We start from the raw sequence: 18,927 nt of genomic DNA on the forward strand, positions 1-18,927 counted from the left end.
AAAAATATAATAATAAAAATCAGAAACATAGACCAGTCAAATGCAGTATCTAAAGCTCCCTGCCACCAAAGACTACCATCTGCCTCCACTGATCTCTCAGTGCATTTCTGACCCCAAGCGAAGCTTTACACACCTATGACCCAGTTCCTAACCCCATGAAGGAAGCAGTGTCATCCCCATTTTACAGATGAGCATAACTGTGCTTAAGGAAGCTAGGTAAGCCATCTGGAGTTGGCCACACAGCAAGACAGAGTCAGAATACAAACTCAGTACATTCTTTCAAACGTACTCCGTGAGGTTCCCAAAGGTTGCTTAAGTGAGAGTAGTTCTCGCTGACCAGTGAGGAGAGGAGTGGGGATGAGCTGCGGAGTTTTTGTTTTTGCTAACTTCTACTGTTATTATGCTGTTATGCAGTTCCCTTTCTTCTGAAATAATTGCGTAGTAAACACTTTCCTTAAGCTGGTCCAAAATAAGTACTTGAAAAAATGTTCAGCAGTGGCAATGTGTGCCAGAGTTCGTGCCTTCCCATGCCCCCTTCTGATTCACTGCTCTAGGAGATCCAGAATCCACACTGTCCTCTGGCCTTCAAGAATCCAAGGACTTGTTGTATACTCTCGGACTCCTCTTGGCTAGTAGCCATGGTCCAAGCCTCTTGGTGTGTTAGTTCACCTTCCTGAGGACTGTATGCAGCACTGTAGGGAGCTGTCACCGGGTATCCTCAGGACCCCCAGGGCCTGGTTCTCCTGCTATACTGGTCTGAGACCCCTCACAGTATCAGAGGACCAATTGGCCGGTGCAGGAGATGGGTTCAGAAAGTGCTGAATAAACACGAGGAGACCCACTGTTAGGATGGGCTGGAGGCCCTGGGCTGCAGCTGTGGGTGCAAGGAGAGTCCCGAGAAGGGTCTTCTTGAGGAATCCTTTAGAAATGGCTTGATTTTGAGCATTAACTGGAACCAACAAACCAGCAAGGAGCTGGAAAGCCTCTACTATCCTTACCTCGAGTGTTTGGCAAGTATCATGGTTAGGAAATTTCATTTTTATGTCTAACTCTGTTTCACCTGGAGCTTTATCCTCATTGGAGTTTTCTTTTGCCCACCATTCTATGGGCACCAAGAGGCATATGCCCTATAGGTAGGAGGTAGGCTCTGGAGCCCCATTCCTGCTTTCTCGCCATTAACCTTTGGTAAGAATCTCACCTCCCTGTACCTCAATTTCCTTATCTATAAAATGGAGATGATAGTAGTCCCTACTTTGTAAGTTTTCGCAAAAGTTAGTCAATACATGTAAAGTACACATGATAGTGCCTGCTACAAAATAAGATTTCAGTAAATGACAGAACAGTAGTTATTATCATCACTACTTTGAGAAAGAAAAAGGCCTGGGAGCAAGGACTAAAATAAAAATGTTAATAGTTATTTTAGGTTGGTGAATTTTAAGTTGATTCTTTTTCCATTTCCAGAGTTTCCTAGGAAGTTTCAAAAAATGAGAAATTAAGCCAGGTGTAGTGGCACATTCCTTTAGTCCCAGCAATTTGAGAGACTGAGGCAGAAAGATTGGAATTTCAAGGGCAGCCTCAGCAACTTAGTGAAACCCTGTCTCAAAATAAAAATTTAAAAAATAATAATAAGGGCTGAGGATATAGGTGAGATATACAGCAATAGAGTGCCCCTGAGTTCAATCCCAGTAACAAAAAATTAATAATAATAAAAATAAAATCCTCCCATTTTTTCCTGATGTCTCTGTGTCTGAAAGGGACCCACCATTCTCCCTCTGTCTCGGACCTTCAGTCAGCAATTCTGCGGCAACTCCCCAGAGCACTCAGAGTTCCCCAGGAGCAAAGCATCCTCCAGCATGGATGCTTTCCCTCCCACTTGGACTGTCAGAGAGACAAGCATCCTGATTGGTCTCTGTGCTTCTTCTCCTCCTTTTGTCTTTCTAAATACGGTTTGCCAGTCTGTCTTCCATAGTGCAAAACTAGTGCATTTTCTTCCCTGCCTACGAGCCTCCCATGGCTCCCATCACCTGCTAACACAAGTATGTCCTCTTGGTCCCATTTCCAATGTCTGCCTGTGGACTTCTGGCCTTGTTGACTGCTACTACCTTTGGACAGACAGCAGACCCCAATCAAGGCCGACTACTTCCCATCTCCAAGGCTAGTTTGACTCTTCACTAATTCTATTACTTTGCTTCGCCTCTTACTTCTACATATAATGCTGTCCATTTTCCACTTGTGATTCAAAATCTTCTGAATGCAAGTGACAGAAACCCATATCAAACTGGCAATACATAAAAGGAGATAAATACTGCCTCATGTAACCAAATAGACCAAGGATAACAGTGACTTCAAGCAGTGGAATCTGAGGGCTCAAATAATGTCATCAGGGCTGGGCCTTGCTTTTCTCATCTCTCATCTCGGATCTCTGTGTATGGGTTCTGTCCTTTGTCAGGGACTTCTTGTCAGAACAAAGCTTTGCCAGCCTCTCAGTGACACCCATTGAATTTAGCATTTTTTTTCCTTCCCAGTAGTTCCTACAAAGATTATAGCATGGAGTCATACAGATTCTGATTGGTTCAGGTTGTATAAAAACCTTATTCATCTATGATCTGATGTTGTAGACAAGGGACCCTGTGCTGGGATTGGACAAGTAGACTTAGAATGGGTGAAGCATAATTCCCTCAGAAGAATCTGAGAGCTTTCACCAGAGAGGTGAATAGATACCGGGCGAATGAAAACCACAGATGTTACTTAGGAATGTTCCAGATGGATTTTTAATATCTGTATAAAGGACCAAGTTACCCAAGTATAGCCTCATCAGTGACTAATCTTCAGAAGAATGACTGAGAATAATTTTAAAGTTGCTGTCTAGATTCATGTCATTTAGTTGAAAACCTGCAGGTTATTATCTATTACAGTTTGGATACAGGTAAACATGTTCATTCAAGGATAAAATACGGCTGAGCTAGAAGTGTAGCTCAGTGGCACTTGCCTAGCATACGCAAGGCCCTGGGTTCCATCCCTAGCACCACAAAGAAAAAAAAAAAGTTGCTTCACAATAAGAGAATATTCTTGTCCATTATTTAATCACAATAGAAAAGCATCTTATAGTTTTCTTGATTGTGAGCCACAATTTGACCTAATTCTTGAATTACCTTTCTTTTATGATCTTCCTTTCTTCCCCAGGATACATGCCAGTCTTTAATGTGCAGAGGGAGCACTTTACCTTCACCATCAATGCCTCCTTTGAACGCAGCCTTGAACTGTTAACTGAAGCAAGGAGCCTTAGGCCTTCCTTATAAACAAGTAATGGAGCCCTCAGCCCCCCTTGTAAATGGCTATTTATTAGCATACACCATCACCAAACAACGGTTTACAATTCCAGGCCCGCACCATCACACCACTGTCTGCTCCATTGTAAGTTGAGGGAGGCCTTTCGCATCTGTTTCATTAAATGCCAGAGGCAGTGAACAATAGCTGAACTTTATAAATTGAGGGTTAGGGCTTCTCCCCTCACAAATCTCCCCCTTCTGCTGCTGCTGCTGCTGCCACTGCCGCCGCCGCCACCACCACTACCACCACCATATTTTTTTGTTTGAACGCTCACATTGTAAATTAGCGTATTCACACATCAATTTTAAAAGGCTGGCTGTGTTATAAGATGGGACAAAGCAAGCTCAGTAACAGCTCCGCACAGTGCAGGTGGTCGGGGCTAGCTGCTCCCCAGATCAAAAGTCAAACAACTGTGAATCTGCTTTTAAAAGTGCAGTTCCAGAGACAAGGCGAGGCTTATCTGCCCAAAGAAGGAGTTATAGATATACATCACAAACGCAGGGGACAAAGGGGGGTTTCATCATCCTGCTGGGTAAGGAACCTAATGCCGACAATCTGAGGGCATCTCTGGAATATGTGGCTTGTTTTTGTTTTTGTTTTTCTATAAAATTAGTCTTTTATTATGTGGCAATTGATAATTATTATTTATGCTTTGGTGCTGTTCCTAAAGTAGCTAAGAATTTTTTTAAGCCACCTTTAGGGCAGGAAATGGCTCCTTTTCATGGTTGTGTTTTATTTTTCAGCAGCATTTAAGGACAGACTCCTATTTATACCACACAAGCAGTTTTGTCTGTTGTAAACAAAGTAAGTGGCTAGGAATTGTACTTTCCCAGAAATGTTTTCCAGGGAAGCCATAATAGGAAACAACTGTGTATACTTGAGACTTTGTCATCTAGGTATTAAGAAAGAATTCTTTGCTTTTATGGGGAAAAAATTACCAACACCGTTTGTTAAGGAGCATATTTAATATCCAAAAGTAGAATTAAAGTGTTTTAGATTGCAAGCACTAATTGAGGTTGTTTTCATTTGAAATTGTCTCTAGCATTTTTTGACAAGGCAGAAGTGACATAGAAAGAGGCCCAATCATTTGTCTTAATCCGATATTCTTTTGTAAAAGGCTAGTGATTTCTTTTGCAAAGTTATGTGATGAAGTTTAGAACTAACTTAGGAATGTCAATGGGAAAAATGCCAAAGCAGTAAATTTGACAAAATTTTTAGAAAGAGGGTTGAGGTGGCTTGAAATTATGAAACACACCAGTTTCCTCTACAGTTATAGTTTATCTAGGAGAAAGTCATGCTATTCTCCATCTACTAATACCTTAATGATCTTATGATCAGGAAAAAAACCTGACAACTTTTTAATCCCCAGTTAGTTAAAAGTGTCTCAATCAGGTCTCCAAGTGCTTTCATGAAACCACATCTCTGACTCAAGCCATAAGGCAATGCTTCCTCTCCTTGGTGGCTTCACAGAGTCTGAACCACTGGAGTTTTCTGAAAATTTGTGTGTATATGTATATTTGCATGTCTCTGAATTTCCATTAAAATTCCATAACATTTTCAAAAGAATCTATAATCAACTCCCAAAAAATTGGAAAAAATGAGACATTATAAAAAACAGTATCCATTTTCCTGGCTAAATAATTATTTCCAAGCTCATCTGAAATGTGTTACCATACAAGAATTTGAATTTTTCCACAAAGTTCAATAAAAAACTGAAAATGCAGGGATGCCTTCCTCGGGAAATCAGATCATTTATTAAAAGTAAGACTTTTAATAAAGACCCACCCCAGTGGCATGTACCTGTAATCCTAGTAACTCAGGAGGATGGCAAGTTCAAGACCAACCTGGGCAGCATAGCAAAACCCTGTCTCAAAATTTGAAAGGGATGGTGATGTAGCTCAGTGGTAGAGTGCTTGCCTACCATATGCAAGGCCCTACTATGTGCAAGGTTCAATTCCTTAAAGACAATCATAGCAATTAAAATGTTTATGGGGCCTTATGGTGTCACAAAACACACATTGTTGCATTTAAGGTAATCTTCATAAGAACACTGTGAAATTGTAGTGTCATGATTACCTGATGTTATTATCTATTTGTTTTTTGTTACTATAATAAAATACTTGAGACTGGGTATATGAGAATAGAAGTTTATTTAGCATATGGTTCTGGAAGGTGAGAAGTCTTAGAGCATAGCACAGACTCAGCATCTGTGAGGGTCTTCTTTCTGCAGCATATCACAACAGAGCTTCCAACTCGCAAACTTTTGAAGGATGTGCTGAAACCATAGCAGTTATAGAGACCTATGGAAGTTGCGTCATGCCCAAGGCCATTTCCCCGAGGTAGGGGAAATTTTGGACAATTACCCTGGCTGTAGCCATAGAAATTGAGTTCTTAGCAGAATCTTAACAGTGACAGCATTAACATTTTCAATAGCAAATGTTCAATGTTTATTGTATATAAGGGAATATGGTAGGCATCTAAGATTCAAAAATCTCACTCCTGGGTAGTTGAATATCTAATTTGGGAGCCTCAGTTTACACATTTTGTTGTTGTTATTGTTTTGTGGTACTGGGGCTTGAACCAAAGGCCTTATGCATGCAAGGCAAGCACTCTACCAACTGAGCTATATCCCCAGCCCTGGTTTATATACATTGTTAAGAAACAGCAGTGCATAGAAACTTGTGCTACATAAGTGAGAACTCAATGCTCTAGGAAATTACAGGAAGAAATTCCTGGGGCCTAGGTAGGCAGGTGAGATGGCAGATGGCCACCAGGCCTGAAAATTACTACCTGATTCTTAACCCACGTATGGAGTCTCTCCTTTCCCTTTTCATAGCAGCTTCCAGGTAATAGCTCCCAATATTTTGACTGTTGGAGGTGGTGGTAGAGCTGTTTGGCTACAGCTGAGTTGAAGAAACACAGGACATTAGCAACTTGAAACCTGATTTACTCCCAAACTTAGCATGAGGCCAAAGCTTCACTTTTACCTTCACCTTAAATTAAACTTATTGAGAATATTTTTAAACTTGTGATGGAGTTTAAATTTTTGTTAAGCAAATTAGAAAGGTTTGAAATCACCTAATAGTTCTAATTGTAAGCAATTATGAAAAACTTTTTTCAAGTGTTCGAAAAATATTGAGAATTTTCACACACTTCACTAAAATTATATGTTTAGAAAACTTGATGGCCTCTGAAATAATACTGCATATTGACCATACTGTACATATGATTCATAAATAGATACAAAGAACATTGGCATAGTATGTGGATTATTTTATTAAAGCATATTATTTATTTGATAAGTATATCACTTAAAATACTGAATTATTTTATATATTACAATTAAATCTTTCTCCTCAAATGGGCTTATAGAAATTTAGTTAGTTGAAAACTTGCCCAGCCAATAAAGAAAAGCATTCATTTTCTCTTCTATGTACATGATCTGAAGCCATAGCCTTTTAGGTCTTTTAATCTGTTTGTTCAAGGCCAAGCTATTTATATGAATAATTTTTAAAGCTGCTGTATAAAGAAAAAAAGAACATTTTATTTATTCACTGAGGTTTTTATGTGCCTTGAAATTGCATAGATAAAGTATTTTCAAGCCCATGGATCTGGAGAAGATAAAAGGTCTCTTATTTTATAAGGCTTTATGTAAGCTTTTCAAATGTACAGTTTTCTCATGACTAGAATTTTTTAAATAAGACATTATTTTACTATTATCACTAGAGTTTGATGTGGGCATCTCTTTTTCCTTCCCTGCATTATTTGTTAAATCATGCGTCTAAGATTGTTCTTACTGCATTTTATCTTCTGGATTTTAACAGTTTTCATGTTGGATAAATTAATTTACCAATCTTTATGTTTAGTGTCAGGCATCTACTTAATATGACTGGAATTGTGAATATTAAATATGAGTGAGAAACTAGTAAATTAGCTTTAAGAAACAAAGACTGAAAGTAAATTGTACTCTTTTTTTGTAACATATTAATGTGAAGCTGAAAAATTACTTAACTCTTCCTCTTTAAGAACTTTTGCTAGGCCTGGTAGACTATGAAAAGAAGAAGCATTTTTTAACTCAAGGGCAACTGGACCCAGACCTGATTCCGGGTGAACATTAGCTGCTGTTAGCTCTGCAATGTCAGGGCCAAGAAACAGCTTTCCCTGGCTGGAGCATTCCCAAGCTATCACAGCCATCAGACAGGTGGGGAATAAATATTGTAGAATAGTGGGACATTGAAGAGCATGCTCCTGATCCCCAGGACTCAATTTGGACAGGCTTCAGTTGGAGCAAACAGGTGTTCCTGGGAGGAACTGTCCTCAGATGGCTGGGGGGTGTGCCATTCTTTCACACACATAAAAAGTTCTCCTTCCCTCTGCCCGCAGGAAAATTAGAATTAACTACAGCTTTTTCTTTTGAAATGGAAAAAGAGAAATAAAAACATGGCACCAGGTTTTGGCTCTGGCTGGCTTTCCATGAAACATGCGATCTATGATGAGTGATGAGAATTCTTGAATCACAGCATCCTTATAGTTTTTAACATTGGAGATGCTGTAAAAATTAGATGAATGCAGTAGATCATTTTAACAAAAAATGTACCTATAAAATGGGGTAGTCTCATCCTCTATTATTCATTTGTCCATTCCAAGTATTTCTTGCAGCTTCCCAAATAGTGGACCAGGTGCTGGTAGAGTATAAGACATAGAAAGGTCCTGTCCTCAAGGAGCTTCTCTGAAGTTGTAATCATGGTAATTGGCTGGAACACAAAAGTCATGAGAGTGGTCTTTAGGAAACTGGGCAGAAAGTGCTGACATCAGAAAGATTTCTTTTCCTGCAATATCATCATGAACATACACCTAACATTTTATTTTATTTGGGAAGATTCTTTTAAAATCATATTTGTAAAAAAAAATCATATTTGTTCTATAAAACATAAACTATGGAGAAAATTATTCATAATCACACCAGCTAAAGACAGTAATAAAGTTTTAGCATATTTCTAATCCGGCTTTTTTCTATTTATTGTATGTATTGTATGTATAAACATTGTATATAACCTTACAGCCTGCTGTTTGCATTATATAACCCCCCCCAAAAAAAAGATTATATTGAAAGTATTTTCCCACACTATCAAAAATTTTTATAATCATTATTTACAATGGATATTTAAAATCCTCTCATAGACATATTTATTCTATTTAAAACATTTAAGTGTTTTTTTCTAACTTACAGCCATACATTCATTGATGCTATGTATCTTCATTCATAGATTATATTATTTTCTTAGTGTGTCACCCTTGAAGATCATAGTTGCTATCTCATATATGACTTCCCAATTCTTGAGTTCTTAGCTTTCTAGGAGTATAGTCATCTGGGATATACCTTCGAGTGACTTTTTCAAGCAAAATAAAGAATTTGTATGTGATCTGGTTCACATGTAAGAATTGTTACCAATTGCATATGTGGGATAGACATGACATGTATGCATATCTATCTATGTATTTGAGCTGGGTATAATACTTTTAGATCCTTCATTTCTTAAGAATCCATAGATATTGAGCTATTGTCTTCAGGCCTATAGCGTGTCAAAGTAGCAAGAGGGTAGACTAATTTATGATACTCTAATCATGGGTTTTTAGTTTTGTTTATTTATTTGGGTTGTATGAATCTTTGAAATTGAACAGTCTGTCAGAATGTTTCTAGATATGACAGTCTTTCCCTCAGTTTGTATGCATCACAAGAACTTTAAATCTTCAAATTCAAGTCTTCCTTCTACCACTCAGGAGAGTTTTCTTTCATTGTGTCTTAGATTACTTTTTCAGTTTTGAATTTTTTGATTTCTTTAACATTTATGAGTCTCACATTAGACCTCTCTTTTATAAAACAATCTTCCACATCTGTCGTATTTTCAAATCTTTTTTTTCTTTCTTTTTGTTTTATTTCCAGAGTCTTTGATCCCACTCTTTACAGCATTGTTCTATTCATTATTGCTAGTTACTTGAATATCAAGTCTGCTGTTGCATTACTGGTTTCCCTAAACACATTGCTTCATCTTTACATCTTTATCCTTTTTAAATCTCAGAAGTTCTCATCTAACAATTTTATACCCTCACTTTTTAAGGTTTTATTCTTATTGAGGATGTCAAACAATTTTCAAAAACATTTTTTGGGTTTCTTTTTTTTTTAATTGGTTGTTCAAAACATTACAAAGCTCTTGACATATCATATTTCATACATTTGATTCAAGTGGGTTATGAACTCCCATTTTTACCCCGTATACAGATTGCAGAATCACGTCGGTTACACATCCACGTTTTTACATATTGCCATACTAGTGACTGTTGTTTTCAGAATTGTGTGCTTCCCCAGATAATCAGTATGTTGTTTTCTTTCTCTTTTTCTATAGTATCTTTTTTTCCATCATCCTCTTGTTGTTTGATGTTTGGGTACTTTTCAAAACCTCTCCTTGGAACTGCAAATGGATGTCAGTTTTACATGTTGAGCTCTATACCAATTTTTTGTCTTTAGACTATCTTTACTGGAATAAAATGAGACTTTTTATTCAACTTGAGTTTAGCATCAAAAATGTCCAACTTCTGTACATACACCTGTCATCTCCTTCACATCTCCACCACCACCGCACACAGACAGACTTCAGTGCATCTTGTCATTACCTACCCCGCAGCCACCCATTATTGATTTATTGTTTTACTGGGAACTCCGGTTTCTTACTCATATAAAAAAGAAACAAGTTGAAGAGTATGAAGAAAAAGGAATGAATGCAACAGTCCAAGTATCTCCTAGTTTGCTGTATCTGCTCAGGAGAGAGCAAGCTTGTTAATTTGGGCTTATTACAAACCTTGCATTTTTTAATTATGTAGATGATTTTGTGGAAGGTAGATGATGGCTTATACTTTTTAACCCAGTTCACCTTTTGTGGTGGTAGGAAATCCTTCCAGACTGTTGCAATTTGTGGCATAAGTTTTGGTGGTGTAAATTTTCATCATCTTCTATTTTTTCATTCAAATTTAATGGGCACTTTGATACATAACAGCATCAAGAGTTGTGGACCAGACACCATTTTAAACTAGAGACTGTGGGTGATCTTTTAAAGTGCCTATGATAAGGGGGCCATACAAACCATTTCTATAGCTCAACCCTTGGGCCTGTATACCTGGGTGGTCTTGTTATAACTGTTGCTATTTAATTATTGATGGTTTACTGACACAAGGCCTGGAAGCCTTAGGGAAAATGAAATCCCATGTGCCAGTTCCTTCAGATGAGTCTTCTTTGAGGTTTAAGTGTCCCTCTAAGTAAAATTGTAAGCCAGGATTTAGGGGGCCGTTCCAAATACTGCCTGGTAGAGTCGACTGCAGCATCTGTGTTCACTGATGGAGTCTGTGGTTGGATCTTGAAGATGAGCCATGTTTGCTCTTTTTCAAAGCCCAGTAGCCTCACACAAGCCCACTCCTGCAGGCCAGGCATCCTCATTCATCTCTGTATGCTTCATTTCCCTTCTCTGCTCCTTGTGGGAAAAAGTCTGACCTCCAACAATAAAAGTGACTCACCTACAGGAACTGATTTCCTCCTATTAATGCTCTTATCCTGGGAAGCATTTATTAGGAAATTAGTATTTCATTCCACAAACAAGTGCAGGGCACTTGGCTGGCTAGGGAGGGATGGAGGGTACGCTGGCCCTCAGGAAACTCACATCCTAATCAGAGAGAGTGTCGAGGAAAATGCTAATTAAGGATAAATGCTGACCAGAAGCCAAAGTTGGGAGATTATTGCCAGTGTGGAGCAATCAGAGTAAGGTTTTGAAGAAGATGTGGCTTTTGTAATAGCCCTTAAGAAGGGGTCGGGTTTGCCTGGGCGGGTTGGTAGGGATTCCAGGGAACAGCATGAACTAGGAAGGAAGACCACGTATTGCAAGGCAGGCACGGCAGGACTTAGGTTAGCTGGTTGTCAACTCTCTGACTTCTGCCTTTTTTCCCAGATGTTCCCATGTTAATGTGGGTCACCTCATGGCATGCTTGCCATTGTACCCAACTGCCAGCCCCTTTCCATCTCATCCTCCGCTGGGAAGATAAAAGCTTACCTAAATGAAACTGGCTTAAATAGGTTCCACTTTTTTTCCCACCCTCATTATTGTTTCTTGAATGAATACTATGTGCTCTGGGCAGGAAGAACCCTAGTAAAGGACCGCGTCGTTTTCGTGTAATTTTGTAGTTTTCACGTAGGCCACTGATATGTTTCTTTCACAAGTTCTCCCCTGCCCTTCAGTGGTTTCAGAGTGTTTTTCTAGGAATTCTGAAGGACACTGCAAGTTATGTGTGCAGGCAGACTAGACCTCCATTAAAAGGGGGGATTATCTCTACCTTTGAGGCAATCCCAAAATGCCTGTTCTCTTGATGGTCTTCACTGTCTGAAGATACTGTTTGGGCACCACTGTTTCCAGTTCGCTCAGCTCTGCTGAGTATAACATACTCAGATTGCTTGCTGACATTTGGTGAAGGGGGTTTGGGGTGGGGGGATCTAGGGCTACATAACAGAGAATTGTAGGAGTCCACACAACAGAGAGCCTGGATGGTCTGGAGTCAAATCCAGCTTCGCCACAGGGATGAAACTAGCCTGGATGTGCCACGACTTTTTTTTTTTTTAACAGTAATTTTTCTTTAATAGGACTTGAATTTTTTAACCCAGTTTTGCTTTGGGGAAAAATGCATTCACCATATGTCTTGTCAAGATACCGCTTTTTAAAAATTTTCAGAATGAAAGTCATCCTTGGCATTGGAACTGTTTCTCTGGGCGCACCTGCTTTCTTCATCAGGTTCCCTGACTTTTCTTATTTCCATTTACAAATGGAGACACAGCCAGTCTTGGAGGAAGAAGGGGCTGTCTCCAGCAGCATACTAAAGGAAGGGCTGGTGAAATCGGATGTTGCTGGCAGCCATTCTGGTCCACCTGGAGGAGGAAGGGCGGCCTTCCAGTAGTTGGTGGGGGCTGATGGTGGGTCGCTGAGATTTCTTTTTCTTCTTCTGATTTTTATTATACAGATAGTACCGGAAAGGCAAAAGGAAACATTTTATAAAGAAAAGGAAAAAAGCGCTGGAGTTGCGGCTCAGTGGTAGAGCATTTGCCTGGCTTGTGTGAGGCCCTGGGTTCAATTCTCCACACCACATATAAATAAATAAATTAAATATGGGTTCATTGACAACTAAATATATTTATATTTTTAAAAAGAAGAAGAAGAAGAAAGAAAAGGGAAAAAATCATAACATCGTAACCCAATAAACCTGCAATTATCTTTTCCTTTTTATTTTAATTCACATATTGGCATTTTTCTTTATGTACCTTTAAATGCAGTGTAAACACAGTTTTACATTCTGCTTTTTTTGTTTTTAGCTTAACATTATAGCCTGCACCACTATCATCGATTTGATATTGTAGTTAGTTGGCTTTTTTTAAATCATTACAGTTAATTTATAGAGTCGCAGGCGAGCCCGACAGTGTGTGCTTAGTGTTCATTTGTCTTTCAGAAAATCGGGCAGCCTCTAGCATGTATTCAAGCACACACTGAGCTTGGACAATCAGGCTCTGAGGTTTATTTGGACTATTCCATTCTTTCCATTCAGATCACTTGCACATATTAATTTTAAGGTGTTTAATGATGATATTGATGATGAAATACATGTGTAAACAAACCAGGAAAGTCACTCTGAAGTGGGGATATCTATGGTAGGTTCCAGCAATAGCCACCTTTCCCCAAAGTACTCCCTACCTGATTGGAAGGTCAAGACTGGACTTGGGCTGAGAATCATGCAGGTCTTTGCCAGGTGTCAGCACCTGGTTGGTCACATGTTACCCAGGTGAAAGTGCTCTGCCCCTTGTGGAGCAGAGCAGGGCTGCTCCTGAGGGGAGGAGGTTGGGTGGAGACTAAGGGGAACAGTGGTTTGGGAATGACTCCAGAAAGAGGGTGTGTGGCAGGGGATGCTGGGCAGCCAGGGGGCAGCATGGGAGCGTTTTGCATCTGATGACGGAGGAGACGGAGTTGGAAGAGGGGGATAAGCACAAGCTTCACCATCCTTCTGGCCCAGCCTGTGGGGATGATGGATGACTTCTTGTCATCTTTTTCATTTCTTCAGGGACAGCTAACATGGAATCTCTCTACTGAGATTAGAGGTTGAAAACTACAAATCTGTGGGCCATAAGCAGCCTGCAGAATTTTTTTATCTTAAGGATCTGTATAGTCTTGTTTGTTCTTTAAAGTATTATTTACATACAATCCAATTCACTTGATTTAAGTGTACAGTTAGAAGAATGTTGGTGATAGTATACAGTGGTGTAATCACCGTGACACATCAAGATTTGAAACAGTTCCCTCACTCTAAAAAATTTTCACCATTTCCTTTGCACTCAGTTTCCTTCCCCCACCCACTTCAAGCAGCCCCTGATCTGTTTCTAATACTATAAAGTTTTGCCTTTTGTAGAGTTTCTTGTAAATGGAATTTGTCAGTAGCCTTTTGTGTGTGACTTCTTTCACTTACTTCAGAGCTTTTGAAATTCATCCATGTTGTTGCGTGCATTAGTATTTCATCCCTTTTAATTGCCAAGTAATATTCCAGAGTTGGGGTATACTGCAAACGACTTATCCATCTCTTGTTGATGCTCATATAGATTGCTTCCAATTTGGGACTTTTACAAATAATGCTGATGTGAACATTTGTATACATGTCTTTTTGTGGACATAGGTTTTCATGTCTCTTAGGTAAATATCTAGGAGTAGGATTGCTGGATCATATGGCAAGTATATGTTTCATTTTATAAGAACATTCCAAGTGGTTTCCAAAATGGGTGAACCATTTTACATTTCTCTTAGAGTCTCAGTTGATCTGCAGAGTTCTTCTTAAAGCATTCCAAATAGCTGCCAACAACTCAGAACCCTTTAAAAGGGCATCTGGTCTCCACCTCACCCCAGTTTCTATTTGATCCACTTTGCTGGCTTGCGTTTTCCACCTGTCACCTATAGGTTTGTGGCCTCAGCCATAGAAATTCTTCTGAGCAACTTTCTATCTCCTTCTATGGAGCAGGATATCATGGATAAGAGCAGGTCTATGGGCACAGGAAGATTTAGGCTCAACAAATCTCAATGTCTTGCCATTTGTATGTTATCACATTGGGGTTCTCTGTGTGTCAGTTTCTTCATCTGTGAAATCCTAGGGATACTTTATTCAATAATTTATTCTAAAAATGAAATAACAGACGTCTATGAGAAGGTTGGGCCCATAGAAAATGTGCAGTGGAGGGTACCTTCTAACATCTGTGCTGTAGCTGGCGATTCTCCATATATGTGAATGCACACTCAGCAGAGTCACTGTGAAAATTTTTAGAAAACATTTACCCCTGTGAGCTTACTCTAGCTTTCCTATGAAATCAGAATCTTTTGGGCTACATGTGTACATGTGCATTATTTAAAAGTCCCATAGATGATTGGAATGAGTCTCCATAGTCAACAACCATTGGTGGACAGGAAAGATACAGATTTTAAACTCCTTTAAACCCACCTGTGTGACTTTGGACAAAGTGCTTAACCTCTCTAAGGGAGCAATGTAGCCGAGCTCTGACTCAAACAAATTTGGTTTTTCACAATTGTTAGGTTCTTCCTGGTAGACAGTTGGAGACAGATGAGTTGGAGGTAGTTGAGGGCTGTGCCCGCTTCCCAAGTAATGTGTCAAAATGAAGGCAAATCTCAGTCTGAATTCTGCCACACATAGACTTTGTGTGAATAAGCAGGCGTGAGAACAGTCACCGACTTGTCCCATAGGCACAGTGGCGTCCCTGTCCTCCTTCCTGATGGGAGAGTGCATTGACAGCCACTTGTGTGAAAGACTTACTTGAGGCTGATGTGAGAATATTCTAGCAACAAGAGTCAGCTAACTTTCTAGTCACAGCTAATGACAAAATTCTCCTTTAAATAGAGGGATCCTGGACAGAGCCAGACCCTGAGTCTAGGACATGGTTGCAGGGAGGCTGAGGGGGCCTGAGATTCTGTCCCCTTCCAGACATGGTGGGGGAGTGCTGAGGACACTGCTTCTAGCCCGTCCACATAGTTCCAATACCATTTCTAATGTCTTAATTAATCATTATTAGATATGCTAATTAAGAGTAGCTAATTAATAAGATAAACACAGCCATGTCTAGCCGCCTCTGGAATATGGCTTTTCATTAGTCTTTTAAATGTTAACTGAACACCTCGGAAGAGCGCAGGCCCATTACGCTCCTTGGTTCACAAACTCAGTACCCTAGGGTGTGGACAGTGTGGCAGATTATTTCTGATGTCCAATCCAAACCTGGCATTCACTAGTTCTGCCCATGAAGGACCCTAATAGATGTGACTGCTTTTCAGCACAACTTCTCCTTTAGTCTCCTCTTTCTAGAAACCGCTGAGCCCCCAGGACACGTGTACCCTCCCTTTCCCTCCTACGTGGAAGTGCTGACCTTGGGACACACAGCCAGACTCCAGCCTCTGTAACGTGGCATCTCTTTTGGTTACTTAATTGGCTGCCTTATTTCCCAAGCTTCAGCAATTTGAGGCGTACAACTTTAAAAATAATAATAATAATAAAATTTTTTTTGTTGTTTTTTGGCCATCTCTGCATAACATTTACATTGTCCTTTTTCTTAAAATGACACACTTTATTTTATCTATATCTAAGTATCTTCTTTAGTTTTATAATCACACGAAGTACCCATGGAATCATGGCTTTAATGTACTAGCTGAGCATTTTTTCATACCTTAAAATAAATATACTATTCAGTATCTGAAATAAACTGTTTAAGGTATAAGTGATTATTTTAAATAAAAAGTGACCATCCACGTGCTGCCTGAAATCAGCTCTTGCCCCTCCAGTGGCTGCACACAGCACGGTGGGAACTTTGGCTGTGTTGTCCTTGTCGGGTTCCTTGCCCATCTCCCCACTAGACAGTGAGACCCTGGAGGGCAGGGACTGGCTTTCATCTCTGCATCACCCTGTCAGTGAGCTGGTGCAGAATATGCATCCAATAAATGTTTGATGAATGAATGCCTCCCTCATGAGCACAAGCAAAATACCATTAGCAAATACAAATATTGGCTGTTTTCTCTCACTTTGATTCCTAACCTCTGATAAACTTTTAAGCACAAAAACATGGAATCAAAACATAACTAAGCACCAAAACATAAATGAAGCAAGACCTATTTTCTACCCCTTGAAACTTTTTTATTTTTTTTATTTTCTTTTAGTTTTAGGTGGACACATATCTTTATTTTACATTTATGTGGTTCTGAGGATCAAACTCAGTGCCTTGTGCATGCTAGGCGAGCACTCTACCACTGAGCCACAACCCCAGCCCTTGAAACTTTTTATTATACAATAGAATTCATTTATTTAATTCCCCAGTATGTGGGAGGTGGGGAGTTGAATGACTCAAAATGTCAATAGTTTTTGTTTTTTTGTTTTGTTTTTTTTAAATAAGGGTTAGGAGTATAACACAGTGGTAGAGCTCTTGCCTAGCTCGTGCAAGGCTGTGGGTTTAATCTCCAATACTGAAAATAAAATAAAAGTTGACCTGACTCTAATCTTGGATCACCTTCACAATGTAAACTACAAAGGGCAGAAACTGAAACTTATTCTGCTTTGGATCCCCTGTGCCTGCTAGTCCCTGGGACAGAATGGACATGCAAGAAGTATAGGAATGGGTGGATGGATAAAGGATGAATGGAAGGGTGGATTGGCAGGCTAATGCACAAAAGAGCAGGTGGCCCACTGACTTTGATTTACGTAAACCTTGCCAACTCAATTCTATGCATTTTAGTAAAGGCCTGGCAAAAAACACATTTAGGAGAAAATTTTCTAATGTCTGGAAATGGCAAAGTTAATCTCATTATTTTAAATAAAGTTTTACTTCCAACCCTCTTAAAAGAAAATTCAATCTTAAAAAAAAAAATTCTTAATTAGAAATTGCTCTCAGAAAGAAAAGGTTCCAGAGCTAGGCTGGAGATATAGCTTAATGGCACAGCCCTGTCTAGCGTGTGCAAGGCTATGATGAATGAATACCTAGTGCCACAGAAAAAGAAAACCAACATTCCAGAGTAAATCAGTTGACTAAAAGTAATTTTTATGTATTTATTTATTTGGGGGTGCCAGGGATTAAACTCAGGGGCACTCAACCACCGAACCACATCCCTGCCCTATTTTGTATTTTATTTAGATACAGGGTCTTACTGAGTTACTTGGGGCCTCGCTAAGTTGCTGAGGCTGGCTTTGAATTCACAATCCTCCAGCCTCAGCCTCTCTAGCAGCTGGGATTACAGGCATGAGCCATCACACCCAGCCAATTGACTAAAAGTTATAAGCTCATTTTCTACTTTCTGGATTTCCTTTAAATCATACAAGAAATGTAGCACATGAAATTTTTCCAAGGTCTATCTTTTCATGCATTTTGAAGAATGAAAAGTTCCAATTTAGAGAAATATTTCTCTTAACATAGAGCTTACCTTGAACTTTTCTGCATGGTGTTTACAGTTTTCATTTCACATTGAAGCATTTGCATTTAATTATATAAAACACTTTAAGAATTCTGTATTTTTTTTATTTTGGTGTTGATTAATTTTGTAAGCTTAGTAAGAAACTATGCCCAGTAGAAGAAAAAAGATATGTGTTTAAATTCATAAAAAGCATCTAATTTACTTGAGCTTTTAAATGACACTTTTTGCAATGTTTAGGTGAAAGAGATAAAAGGAATTGTTTCTTTGCATTGATTTTACTTTTTCACATAATTGCTATGGTGGTTTTGTTCATAAAAAGGAAAAGGGGTGCCAACTTCAAAAGGCAGTTGCCTTGCCTCCATTTGGGATGTTCAACTTGTTCAAATTCTCCAGCTTGCTTTAAACATACTCACTGGCAAATATGGTGCCTGTTTATCATGTTCAGTTCCTTCTTACTCTGGAATCTTTGACAGGACCATTCCAAGAAAGGTTCAAAGCTCGAGGCAGGGGATGCACTGTGGGGGTCCACCATGTGCCCACTGGCAAGGGCTGCTTTCAGCTTGCCCCTCACCCAGCAGCGCTAGAGCAAAACACCCAGGGTTGTGAAACTGGGAAATCTACTCTCTCAGGAGCCCTTTCTCACCACGTTTGACCCATCCCCTGAGGTTAATGATGGTTACTTAAAATGGAAAGCAGAAGAAGCCAAAATTATGTTTCTAACCATTTCTTGCTGTGCTCTGCAAAGTTTGACTAGAAGTGCAAATTGTTATGCAAGATTTGCTAAGTACCAGGTTACTTTACATAACATTGTACAACATGCTCTCGGGAGGGATTTCTACAGAAAGAGCCATTTCCATGCCTCCAGAATGTTTTGTTTACTGAGTATGCCATGTCCAGAGAGAAATGTAATTAAAGGAGATGATTACATATAGTCAAATAGGCACATCCAGGGAAATTCAGATGTATTATCGTAAAGTCTGTGTCTCCATCAGGGCCATTTATCTTCTGTTTTCCCTAATCCGGGGTGCTGTTCCACTCAAGACTCCTGGCCTTCTGATAACCTCACCTGACT

At 39.4% G+C, this 18,927-nt stretch overlaps 1 protein-coding gene and 1 long non-coding RNA gene across 7 annotated transcripts in view; one reads left to right on the top strand and one right to left on the bottom strand.

Annotated features, from left to right (window-relative positions):
• Vti1a (vesicle transport through interaction with t-SNAREs 1A) overlaps nucleotides 1-18,927 on the top strand; it is a 342,770-nt gene that overhangs the window by 204,481 nt on the left and 119,362 nt on the right. The gene's annotated exons all lie outside the window — the stretch shown is intronic.
• LOC125617991 lies at nucleotides 535-15,592 on the bottom strand. The gene is made up of 3 exons (XR_007349196.1): nucleotides 15,581-15,592; nucleotides 8,294-8,296; nucleotides 535-931 (listed from the first exon to the last, which is right to left on the bottom strand). It is a non-coding gene; the product is annotated as an uncharacterized LOC125617991 (long non-coding RNA).

This window comes from Marmota marmota, unplaced genomic scaffold (genome assembly GCF_001458135.2).
Source record: "Marmota marmota marmota unplaced genomic scaffold, marMar, whole genome shotgun sequence".
NCBI lineage: Eukaryota > Metazoa > Chordata > Mammalia > Rodentia > Sciuridae > Marmota > Marmota marmota.